General features: G+C 30.2%; 1 long non-coding RNA gene across 1 annotated transcript; it reads left to right on the top strand.

The window, feature by feature from the left end:
* LOC140177903 (uncharacterized) lies at positions 1-1,109 on the top strand. Its single transcript, XR_011869519.1, has 2 exons — positions 1-400; positions 496-1,109. It is a non-coding gene; the product is annotated as an uncharacterized lncRNA (long non-coding RNA).
* The last annotated feature ends 11,616 nt before the right edge of the window (positions 1,110-12,725 follow it).

The raw sequence follows: 12,725 nt of genomic DNA on the forward strand, positions 1-12,725 counted from the left end.
TTAAATTTTTTTATATATAATATTAAAAAAAATATAAGTTACAAAATTTTATAAATTAAAATAACTAAAAACTGCACTATGTATTGGATATTTGAATTATTGTTGTTCTTGTTAACAAATAGCTCATTCTAATAATTAATAAAAATGGTTCTATTATACTAGCCCAAGCCCATACTATTAATTAAAGTAACCCTAGTACATTTTTCAAATATTTATTTCAAACTATCATAGGCATAGCGTCACTTTTCTCTCTCTTTTAGTGATTCCTAAACTTTTGGTCTTCTACTCTTCTCATTTTAATTTTCTTTCCATACCAAAACAAGACATATGAAGAAAAACCATTGAAGAGAAGTGAACAACAAAATATTAACCATTGAATGCACAACAAAGATTCAAAGAGGTATATTTCAATTTTTTTTAAGTTAATGACAATGTCAAGTATTATTTACATTATTTATTTAAAATAATTAATTTATTTTTTTTTATAATGGACAGTGTTCAAAGATTGAAGTGAGGACAAAACTCAATAGAATTATTTTTTTGTGAGACTTGGAACAAAAAATAATCAGGTAAATCAATAACTTTATTTTTGGTTATTATATATTTGTGTTTCTAAAATTATTTGTTATTGCTCAATAGGTTTAATATTTTTTTTTAAGAAAATAATATATATGCAATTATTTTTGTTTTTTTTTTGTTAGATAGTTCAAGTTAAGTTAAAAATGTCAAAGATGAAAACAATTCACTCATTTTTCAAGAGAAAAGAGAGAATATATGATGAACAAAATTCAGCTTCAGATTCTTTGAGTAATGTTCAAAATATTATTGAACAACCTGTGACACAACTTGTTGAGCAAGATATTCAACCCCCTGCTTCCAAAATAGCAAGGACTGAAATAGATCAAGTTAATATTGATACATTGATGCGTGATCCCGGAAAGCGTCCGCAAATTTGGAATTATCCTATCAATCAACAAGATGAAATTCGTAGAGCATACATAAAGTTTGGACCATAAAGTTTTAGTATGTAGTTGAACATTGACTTTTATATAATATAATTACTTTTTTGATATATATGCTACAAATCATATTTTGTTAATTTTTTGTTATATTTTATATTTAATTGGCCCCCCTCTTATAAAATTTCTGGTTCCGCCACTGCTTACAGCATAATATTTAAGAGACTAACACGTATAATCTACACATATAGATAGAGTTCTCCATCTATATAGTAACATTCGCGTTTATAAAATCTATGGATTGGTTAATAATTTTCAGTTGTTCTTATGTACAATCAATTCTTACTTTAATTGATTTTGATAATATTATTTGTGATATTCCATTAATAAGTATAGATATTGACATGGATACAGACCACAATACAATACGAAATATGTGAATACACAAATTTAAATTTCTTATAAGATACAGCAACATGGTATAAATATAAAATATAAAGTATTTATTAGATAAATTATAATGATATTTTGGTATTTTATTGATATTAAAATATAAATTAATTTTTTAATTATTTTAAAAAATTTTAATTAAATAAAATATTTAAAAATATTTTTTGTTTTAATAATGAATATATATTATTTCTAAACTTATTTCAAAAATACATGTTAAGAATAAGATTGAACACGCTAACACGTGATAGTATTTAAATATGTCTAGAGAAAAATTTTTTATTTTTCATTAAGACATAGTTAAACACAAAAAACACGTATATCGATAAATATTGTATCTAAAATATATTCGACACACAAACACGATAAATAAAAAAAGTGTCCATCATCCATGTTTTATAGATTATAGTCCATCACAGGATTTTCTAATTTTGGTTTATGAGAAAAAAAAGAAAAAAAAATTTTGCTCAAACTCAAACCTTATTGTTAACATAAATGAAGTTAATTAATTGACAAATGAATTTGAGTTCCTATTAAGTATTTAGTGTGGGGAAAAATCCAAACAGGATTTAATGTTACTAGAGGTATTAGTGTATTACAATTTTTGACAGCAAAAATATGCAAACTACATTAAAATTAGCTTGTTTCTGATAGGCAAATGTCGCTACACTATATCTTTTATCTTTTTGGCCCAAAATATTAAAGCCAATTCTTGAAAATAGATTACATAAAAATTACATATATAAATTTGAGTTGGTTAAAACTCCTAAATAATATCTGTCTATTATAAGGGACAAACACTGTCGCAACGCAGTATTAGCAATATGATTCCTGTATTTGGGTCAGTCACCTTTATAACCTAATCATTGTTAATGACCATTATATAAATTAGGAAGAGTTTTAAGTATATCGGAAACATCGCTATTCCAATTGTTTTAACCGTTGATTTGAATTATAAAAATATATATAATATATTAATTGAAATCAACGATTAAAATAATTGAAACACCAATATTTCTGATACACTTAAATTTTTTTCTATAAATTAACTAGTAAAATGAATAGTTTTTATTTTTTTTGTTGGGTTTCTTCTCATTTTTATCCTTTTTTACAACCAAGATGGATAAATGAGCTCAAAAAACTATTTTTGTAAAACAAAAATTTAATGTAAAAATGATTCGTTTCATATGGTATTTTCTGTTACAACTACTACCACTACTAATGATATTCAGAGCAATAATAACACTTATTACTAATAGTTATAATATTAATATTAATCATAAATATTACTACATTGATAATAATAATTTTAACAACAACAATAATTAAAAGATAAATAATGTTATTTATATTATATTTAGTACCTTTTTTTTATGATAATAATTAATCCTAAAAAAATAAATTATCACACATTTAGTGATTAAAATTTATAGACTAATTTTGTATTAAAATTTGTTTAAGATTAAGTTATTCGATTAATTATATTTTAGAAATTAAATTAAGATAAAAAATAAAAAATAAAAAAATTATGTATAAATAGAATAAAAAAATAACAGTAAAACTCTTATTATTCTATTAAGTTGTATTATTAACATTAATATTGTTAATAATTATATGATTTTTATTACTAATAAAATTATGACTAATAGTATTAGTGTTGTTATCATGACTAGTAGTCATAATATTATTAGTAATAAAAAGTCATACAATTATTAATAACATTGTTGAGTTTATTGAACCAAATTATGATTAAGATGATGACTAAATGTTATTGAGTTAAATTGTTTGTGTGATATGTCTTGTTTAGTGTGCAGAAATTAAAAGTAATCACACTAGTCCAAGAAGAATGAAACATTAGCACACATACATACATAACATTAGCACACATACATACATATTCTGGTCCAATTAGATTCAGCAAAGCAATCGCGCTTGACCTAAAAGTTGAGTTGCTGAACCTTAAGAAAGAAAGAAAGAAATGGGCCTAAATACACACACAATCAAGATTTAATGTTCATTTGCCTCCACCTCAAATGCTTCTCATCTAAAACAAAGTGGACCCTTAACAAAATAAAAGAATAAAAGTACATTGACCCAAATAAAGATCCAAGCCCTATTCGGTGATACGTAACCAAAACTCACTCTCCTGAAATTTGAACTTCAACTCATTTGAATTCATTTACACATCCACTGAACTATCAAATTCTCTCTTCTCTCTCTTCTATTTTCTTCCTTATCACATTACCGTCTAAACCAAGAAAGAAAAAAGAGGAAAGATCTAAAGTTAGAGAAAAAAGAAGAATAAAAAGCTAGCTTCCATTTTCAAGCAAGAAGGAAAAGTAAAGGGCTACAACAAAGGAGAGATCTCAACGCAACAGAAGATCACAAAAAGGAGATTTCTCCATTTGTACTTCAGCGAGAATCTGTGAAAAAATTCTCTGACCTACAAGCACCATTTAAGCAACTATGAAGACAGTGAAATCAAAAGTGCTCAGTAGCTCATCAACGATCAAGAATCAAACTTGAAGCCACAGCAAAGATACACGGCTTATGTTCAAGAAGTTTGAAGAAAAATAATGAAAGAGAATGGTATGGCTGCATGTCACGGCTTCAGCCTTCTCTCTTTTCTCTGACCACGTCGCTGCTGGTTCTGATTATTGGAGAAGAAGATAACCCAAGTATTAAAGATTGTTCAAACCTTGGAAGCTCCACTCTTCTATATTAGGGATGAACGGCCAAAAAATGAGCAAGAGAGAAAGAGCACTTGTTTCGGTTTCTATAGCTCCATGAGCTGTTCTTGTTCTTCTCCTTCATGTTTTTTATTTTGTATTTTTTTCTTAATTTAGTCTGTCTGAGTTTCATTGGTAAAAGAAAAACATGGTGAGGTTTGTAAGAAAAAGCCAATGAGTAAAAAAAGGCAGAGAGCTAGACTTTGAGAAAAAGCTTAAGTTATTTCAAAAATCCTTTGTTAGTATTTTTATTTTGTGTCATGATCCTGAGGGAATTCCCTAACAAGTTGGGTTAGCTCTTTGCTGTTGAAAGTTAGGGTGAGTCCTAGTCAAGTTCAGGTTAGGGTTAGAACCTGGACTTGTCCTAGATAGGATTGTGTAGATCCTAGGGAGAATTTGTGATTGTAATCTGTTGAAAAAGATAGTGAAAGTTGTGATGGAGACTGGATGTAGGCTACATTGCACTAAGTAGCCGAACCAGGATACATCGGTGTGTCTACTCTCTACTTTATTATCAGTTTCTGGCTTGCTATGTTTGGGAGACAAAGGTAAATCATCTTCTGATAACTCTACTAAGCCACACGCTCAATACAACACTCCCTGCAAGAAACTTATTCTGTCTCGTTCTGTATCAGGAGACAAAACCAAAATATCTTTTGTATTCTCTCAACGGAAAGCAAGGTTAAAAGAAAAGTAAAAAGGAGGCAAAGATTTAATCCCCTTCTCTTAGTCACTTATTACCATCAATTGGTATCAGAGCTTAGTCTTAAAGAGATCAAGATTTACAGCTTGAAGAAAAGATCTTGATGGCAAGCAACAATAGTTTCAACGTAGTGGCATACACTCTAACTGAAAGACAATCAAATAATAGACCTCCATTCTTCAATGAAAAAAACTACAACTATTGAAAAGAAAGAATGAAGATCCTTGTTTAATTAGTGGATTACAATATATGAAAAATCATCATGAACGGTTCTCAAATCCCAACCAAAATCGGTGCTGATGGCGTTGTCATTCCCAAGATTGAAGCCGAATGGAACAATAAAGACAAAAAGAAGATAGAGCTTAATGCCAAAGCTGTCAACATGTTAAACTGTGCAATCAGCTTTGAAGAATACTGAAAGGTATCAAGGTGCAAAATAGCAAAGGAGATTTGGGATAAACTCCAAGTCACACATGAAGGTACTATTCAAGTGAAGCAAACCAGAATTGACATGCTATGTAAAGAATACAAGATGTTCTCTATGAAGGAAGGAGAATACATTGATGATATATTCGAAATATTTTCCATCATCATCAACGGCTTAGATGCTATGAAAATTACACACTCTGAACCAGTGCTAGTGAGAAAAGTTTTAAGACGTCTAACAAAAGAGTGGGAAACTAAATCTACAGTCATATCTGAGAGTAGTAGTATTAGTCAAATGACTTACGATGAACTGAGAGAAAAATTACTTGCTTATGAAATCACTCACTTGAAAAATGATACAAAAAAAGGAGTGGTTCTCAAATCATGTATTGAGTCTCTGGGTGATGAATCCAGTGATGATTTATCAGATGACGAGTTTGTGTTTTTTTGCTAGAAAACACAAGAAATGATGAAACTGAGAGGAAGAAGCAAAGGAAGCAGTTCAAGAGGATCAAAGAAGGACCTAAGCAAGGTCATCTGCCACAACTGTAAAAAAGTAGGACACTATAAATATGACTGTCCAAAACTTAAGAAAAAGGACAAAAACCAAAAAGACAAGAAGGGACTTATGGAATTTTGGAAAGATCTGGAAAATGATTCAGATGAAGATGAGGATTCAGACAGCAGCTCTCAAGCTTGCCTTATGGTTGACCACAGCAAACCTGATGAGGTAATTTTTATTGAACCCTCTAATGAAAACTTTCATCTCATGATTGATCATGTCACTGAAAAATTAAGATATTTCTAAATCAGTGTCATGAACTTGAATCTGAAAATAACATCTAAAAAGCTGAAAATACATTTCTCAAAGAAAAATTAAGAGAAGCCGAAACCTCTGTTGATCTTGTTGAAGAAAACAAGCGGCTCACGACTGAAATTAAAGATTGTGAGAAACAACATTTAGTGATTGTATATTTAAACTGTTTTGAAGAAAATAATAAGTTGCATAAAGAGGTTAAAAGTCTAAAATAGGATCTAGCCAAGTTTGCTCAAAATTTTGAAAATTTAAATAAATTGTTGGCTAATCAAACACCTCTTTAAGAAAAAGCAGATTTAGGTTATCTTAAAAAATTAGAAACTATTTTCAAAAGTTCACAATTTGAAGATGTGGCTTCCACTTCTAAAGTCACAAGATTTCAAAATCCAAATCTTCTTAAAAAATAGCAACCAAAAAAATTCTGTCGTTTATACAATCAGGATGGACATTTTCTTATTTAATGATTCATTATTGAAAGACAAGTAAGTGATAAAGTTTACAAAATAGTTGGCAACTATAGTGGTCTTGACCAATGAAGATGATTTAACATTAACGGATTCAAAATGATTTGGATACTTAAGAGTCTTGTGCAGTTTTGTCTAGCATCGAAGAAGAAGGATAACATATGGTACTTGGATAGTGGATGTTTTAGGCACATGACCGGAAAGTCTACATTCTTCATCAAACTCGACAAATATGATGGAGGCTTTGTAACTTTTAGTGACAATGATAAAGGTAAAATTGTGGCCTTTAAAAAGTTGGTAAAATTTTTTTTTCTTTCATTAGTGATGTGTTTTTAGTTGATGGACTAAAACATAATTTACTAAGCATTAGCCAATTGTGTGATATAGGATATTTGGTTATCTTTAAGAAATTAGAATGCTTGGTTGTGTGTGAAAAATCCGACGAAATTTTGTTTGAAGCTAAAAGGTATAACAATGTGTATGGACTCATTCTAGAGGAACTAAAAGAACCACTACAAGAAAAACACCCATTTAGGTACACATGAAAAGTATAGCCAAAAGTAAAAAAAATGATGCCTTAGGCTACGGCTATGCTTTCTGGGCTACGGCTACGCTTTTTGGAGTGATTCCTATTTGGCCATTGCCTATTCTCAAAAGCTACGCTTTTCTGCACCAAGGGTTATACTTTTGGCGTTTTGGAATAGGGTGTGCTTTTCAAGTGATGCTGTCCAGGATCAAAGGCTACGCTTTTCAGCTTTCATTTTTCCAGAATAGGCTACGCTTTTCAACTCTACTACATCACATATAAAGTGTAGCCACATTGTATACCATAGCTACTTTTTATAAGCGTAGCCTTAGGTCCCTCATTTTTTTTATAAACTATAGCTACTGTATATAAGTGTAGCCTTAGGTCTTATTTTTTTTTTCTGTATATATAATATGATTACATGTATAATAATTCTGCATTTTTATTTAAATGAGTTGAATATTACAAAATAAAAATAAATACATTATTATACTAAATAATTTCTTTAAATAAATACATAATTTTATTCTACGTGTTAACAAAATGTGGCATGTTTCACCTCTATGGAATCTAAAAAATGGCTATGGCATAAGAAATTAGGACATGCAAGCATGTTTCAAATTTTTAAACTTGTAAAGAATAACTTTATTAGAGGTCTTCCTAATATAAAGTTTGACAAAGACATCACTTGTGATGCTTGTTAATTAGGCAAACAAACTAAATCTTCTTTTAAGTCCAATGATAAAATCTCTACCAAAAGGTCATTGAAAATGCTACACATTGATTTTTTTTGTCCTACTAGAACTCAAAGTTTGGAAAGAAAATATTATGATTTAGTAGTGGTTGATGACTATATTAGATTCTGATAAGTTCTTTTCTTAGCTCACAAAAATGATGTTTTCATTGCGTTTTCGACTCTTTGTAAAAGGATCCAAAATAAAAAGGATAATTTAATAAATTATCAAAGGTATATATTCATTGCTGAGAATGTAAATAAAATTATGATACTAACTCTATGGGTGTTACAGGAGTTAAACCCCAAAATGGTCCCTGAGATTGGCGTCGTGCACTAAAGTCGTTCCTGAGATTCCAATTGCACCAATTACATCCCTGAGATTGAGAAAAGTGCACCATATTAGTCCCTGACCCATTTTTTATTAACGACATGATGACATGGCTTGATGACGTGGATTGTAAGTGACACGTGTTACTCCATGATTTGGCCATGTGTAATGGTATGATGATGTGGTGACCAATAACACATGGCATGCTGACGTGGATGATTGTACCACGTGTCACAACAGTATTTCTCCACGTATCATTCATTATGTCATCGTTGTAGATGCACCAAATTAGTCCATGACTTTGCATTAAGTGACTCATTTTAGTCCCTGAAATTGAATGTCGTGCACCAAACTAGTCCATTTACCAATTTTTTCTCATTTTTTCTATAAATTTAAAATTTTCAATATCTGGGATGCACTAATTTCAATTCTATTTTTTCATATATCGTTTAAATATAAGTGCTTTTATAAAAATTTTTAAGATTTTAGTTTTAATTATATAATTTTTTTTCATAATTTAACATTGGTAAATTGTGTAATATATAAGTATGTTATTATAAAAAAATAATTATATGATTGATTAGGCATATTTTTTTCATCAAAAAATATGTGTTTTTAACAATAAATCAATAATTAAAATAAATATTTTTTTGTTCTTATGAAATACACATTTTCATTATGTGTAAATGAGCTAGATTGAAGGCACTTCAAGCACCCTCACTACCATCTCCGACCTCTGCAGTCTAGACGAAAGAGGTCGAAAATGGTAATAAGGGAAGTTTGAAATGCCTTCACGTCAACTCCAAGACGGCGGTTAGAGGTATCCGCAAGAGAAAAAATATTTTATAAAAGTAATGAAAGAAGTCAGAGATGGTAGTGAAGGTGCTTGAAATGCCTTCACGTTAACTCCAAGTTGGCGGTTAGGGTATTCGCAAGAGAAAAGATATTTTATAAAAACACTTTTATTTGAATAACATGTGAAAAAATAGAATTGAAATTAATGCATTAAAAAATATTGAGAATTTTGAATTTATAGAAAAAAATGAGAAAAAACTAGTGAAGGGACTAATTTGGTGCACGACATTCAATTTCTGGGACTAAAATGAGTCACTTAATGCAAAGTGAAGGACTAATTTGGTGATCTACAACAATGACATAACGGACGACACGTGGATGAATACTGTTGCGACACATGGCACAAACAGACACGTGGATAAATAATATTGTGACACGTGGCATAATCATCCACGTCAGCATGCCACGTGTCACTGGTCACCACATCATCATATCATTACACGTGGTCAAATTATGGAGTGACACGTGTTACTTACAATCCATGTCATTAAGCCATGTCATCATGTCGTTAATGAAAAATAGGTCAGGGACTAATATGGTGCACTTTTTTCAACCCCAGGGACATAATTAGTGCAATTAGAATCTTAGGAATGATTTTAGTGCACGGCGCCCATCTCAGAGACTATTTTAGGGTTTAACTCGTGTTATATGTTTACTTGAAGGAATAATACTTTTAATGTATTTTTTAAAATTATTTGTCATTTATTTCGAAAAAATGATATTAATATTAAATAAAATATTATATATAAAAAGATAAATAAATAAATAAACTAAATAACAAAAAATAGCGTAACAAATAAGAGAAAAAATAGGAAGGGAAGAGAAGCAACAAAGTAACAAACTAAAAGAGAAAAAAATAAAAAACTACCGAAGAAAGAAAAGAAAAGAAAAAAATGCGCATATATATGTTATTTGCTCCATCAAACAAAGCAACTGAATGCAAAATTATATTTATTTATCATGCACATTAATGATGGCAAAGTTATATGTATTTATCAAACTAAATTTAATGTTTATTATCTATTAGGGTGTTAGAAATATAACTAGTGACCATCATTGCTAAACAGCAAATATAAACAAGAGAGATCAGCGCATACAAGAAATATGCAAAAAGAAATGCAATGGAAGTGACCACATAATTAATCATGCATGCAATCATACATGAAATAAAAGAAAGGCATATACGGAATAAAAAAATAGATACAAAGACATGCATATTGAACAAAGTACATGAGAGATACTAAAAGAATTGATTCAATGCTAAAAGAATAAAATAGTTTATGTGTGGTGTAAAAAGAAATCAGAGAAAATAAATATTTAGTGAGTGAGAAGTAGAGAACTACTTAAATAAAACTCATACTAATAATTTGTTATAAAAATAAAGATTAGAATTTAAGAGGACAGAGAAGAAGAAATAGAATAGAGAGAATAATGGATGATTTTAATTTATTTAATGATTATGTTATCCCAAAGAATATCAAAAGAAATTATTTATAGTCAATAGCTTAATTTTTAACTGACTCAATTAGGTTATATTTATAATTGATTCTATTTATTTAAATTTTAAAATATGATTACAATATAAGTCATATATAACAATATATTTATAACAATTTTTAATTATTTACTTGTTTTTATTTATTTTTGTTAAATAGAGTTATCATGTCAAATTTACAAAAACTTAAATTTGCCACTCTTGATTTAATGAGAAAAAATTATTTAGAATAGACACTTGATGCATAAATCCGTTTGGAATCCAAAAAATTGGGAATATCATAAAAAAAAAAAGAGCTAGAATAATCAAGAGAAGATAAGGCTAAGACCTTCATTTTTCTTATGTCATCATCTTTGTTGAGTTAAGAAATTAACTAAATAAATTTAATGATGACAAATATTATTTTTAGTGAGTTAAATACCCAATTAGTTTTTAATTGAATTTGACTAAGTGTTGCAGACCAAAGAAAAACAAAGCAGTAACCCAATTGAATGGAAAATAAAAATCAAAGCTGATGGGCTATAAAACAATAACAGCCCAAAGGAATCAAAGCAACGAAATCAGATGGGCCAAAGAAATCAAACAGGATGAATAAATAATAACCAACCCAAACCCGAATTGATCACTCAAAGCTGATTCCTCCAAAGTGCAGTTCTAAAGGCAACATTCACTTTTTCCTCTTCAGTCAGAATCTAAAGAAAGAGAAAGAAAGCTTAGTTCCTAAGCTGTTCACCAAAGAAGAAAGAAAGAGAAGGATTAAGCAAGAAAGGTAGAGGTCAAATCACCCAAATCAAACCACATCAAACTAAGGCAGAAGTTAAAGGTAACTTCTTTCCTCTTGCATGCATCGTGATTTCTTCTCCTCTTCCCCAACTCCCTGCCACTCCAAATTGGAATAAATGGAGAAAATGATATCTGTTAATAACTGTCGTAAATTAATGGTCAAATTTGTTTCTTGAGGACAAAGTAGCATCTCAAGAGTTCAGATGTGGGATTGCCATTGAAAATGTTTTTCCTTGCTTACTTGAGGCTTTCGATCAAGAAAGAAAGTCAGAACCAAAAGTTCCTAATTTGAGGAATAATGGAAGAAAGTGAAAAAGTAAGTTGGTAGCACACAGCTCAAGGAGTTGACTTGGAAAGAGCAACTCAGCAACATACAAGGAGATACAAAAGAAAGTTTTTCATCATTCTGAAGACAAGGAGAGAGAACTAGTATTTTTGAGGTTAATGTTTTGAGAAGAGTTCTCTGAAGAAGTTCATCTACTTGGACAGTGCTTCCTAGTCAAAGGAGCATTCTGCCAGAATGAGGAACTAAATCAGAGGCAAGCAAATCTGGTTCATCACATAGCAAAGAGGCTGTTGAAGCATCAATCTCTTTCATGTTTTACAGATTGTAATTTTCTTTCTAATGTTTATCTTTCTTTAATTTCTTGAGGTAAAAGACATAATGAGAGAGCTCAAGTAAAAGTCTAAGAGTGGAAAGAGGCAGAAAGAAACAGTTGAGTGAAAAACCTAGAGTAATTTCAAATTTCTTTAGGTTGATTCTGTGTCTTGTATCTTGTATCTTGAGGTACCCCTTTCTTAGTTGGGTGAGCACTAAGAGTGAAAAGTTAGGTATTAGTATAGCCAAGTCAAGTTAGGTTAGAACATGAGAGTGAAAGGATTGGGTCAATCCTGTGAAATTGGTGTATATAATACTTTTATAGTGGAAATTCTACCACTATTGTAGTGGAGACTAGATGTAGGTTGCATTGCACAAGGCAACTGAACCAGGATACATGATGGTGTCAACTTCTCTTCTCCATTCTCTATTCTATTTTCTGAAATTCCTGAGACAAAATGAAATTGCCTCATAAATTTTTCGCTGTTGAGTTCAAACAGATTCAGAATGAAAGTGCGATCTAAAAGGGTTATTTCATTAAAGTAAAAGAAGGTCATAGATTCAACCCCCCTTCTCTAAGCCTTCTACAACCTTCAATTGGTATCGAGAGCCAAGGTCTCCAGAATCAAGCTTCACTTCTAGGAGTAAAGGTCCAATGGCAAACAACTTGAGCACAACCACAGTTGCCTATACTCTAACTAAAGGCCAGTCAAACAACAGGCCTCCCTTCTTCAACGGGAAGAAGTATGCCTTCTGAAAAGAGAGGATGAGGATCTTCATTCAATTCATTGATTACAACATCTGGAAGATTATTGTTAGCAGTCCCAATATTCCAACAAAAATAAGTGCTGATAGA

The sequence above is a fragment of the Arachis hypogaea genome, chromosome 2, assembly GCF_003086295.3.
Source record: "Arachis hypogaea cultivar Tifrunner chromosome 2, arahy.Tifrunner.gnm2.J5K5, whole genome shotgun sequence".
In the NCBI taxonomy this organism is placed as follows: domain Eukaryota; kingdom Viridiplantae; phylum Streptophyta; class Magnoliopsida; order Fabales; family Fabaceae; genus Arachis; species Arachis hypogaea.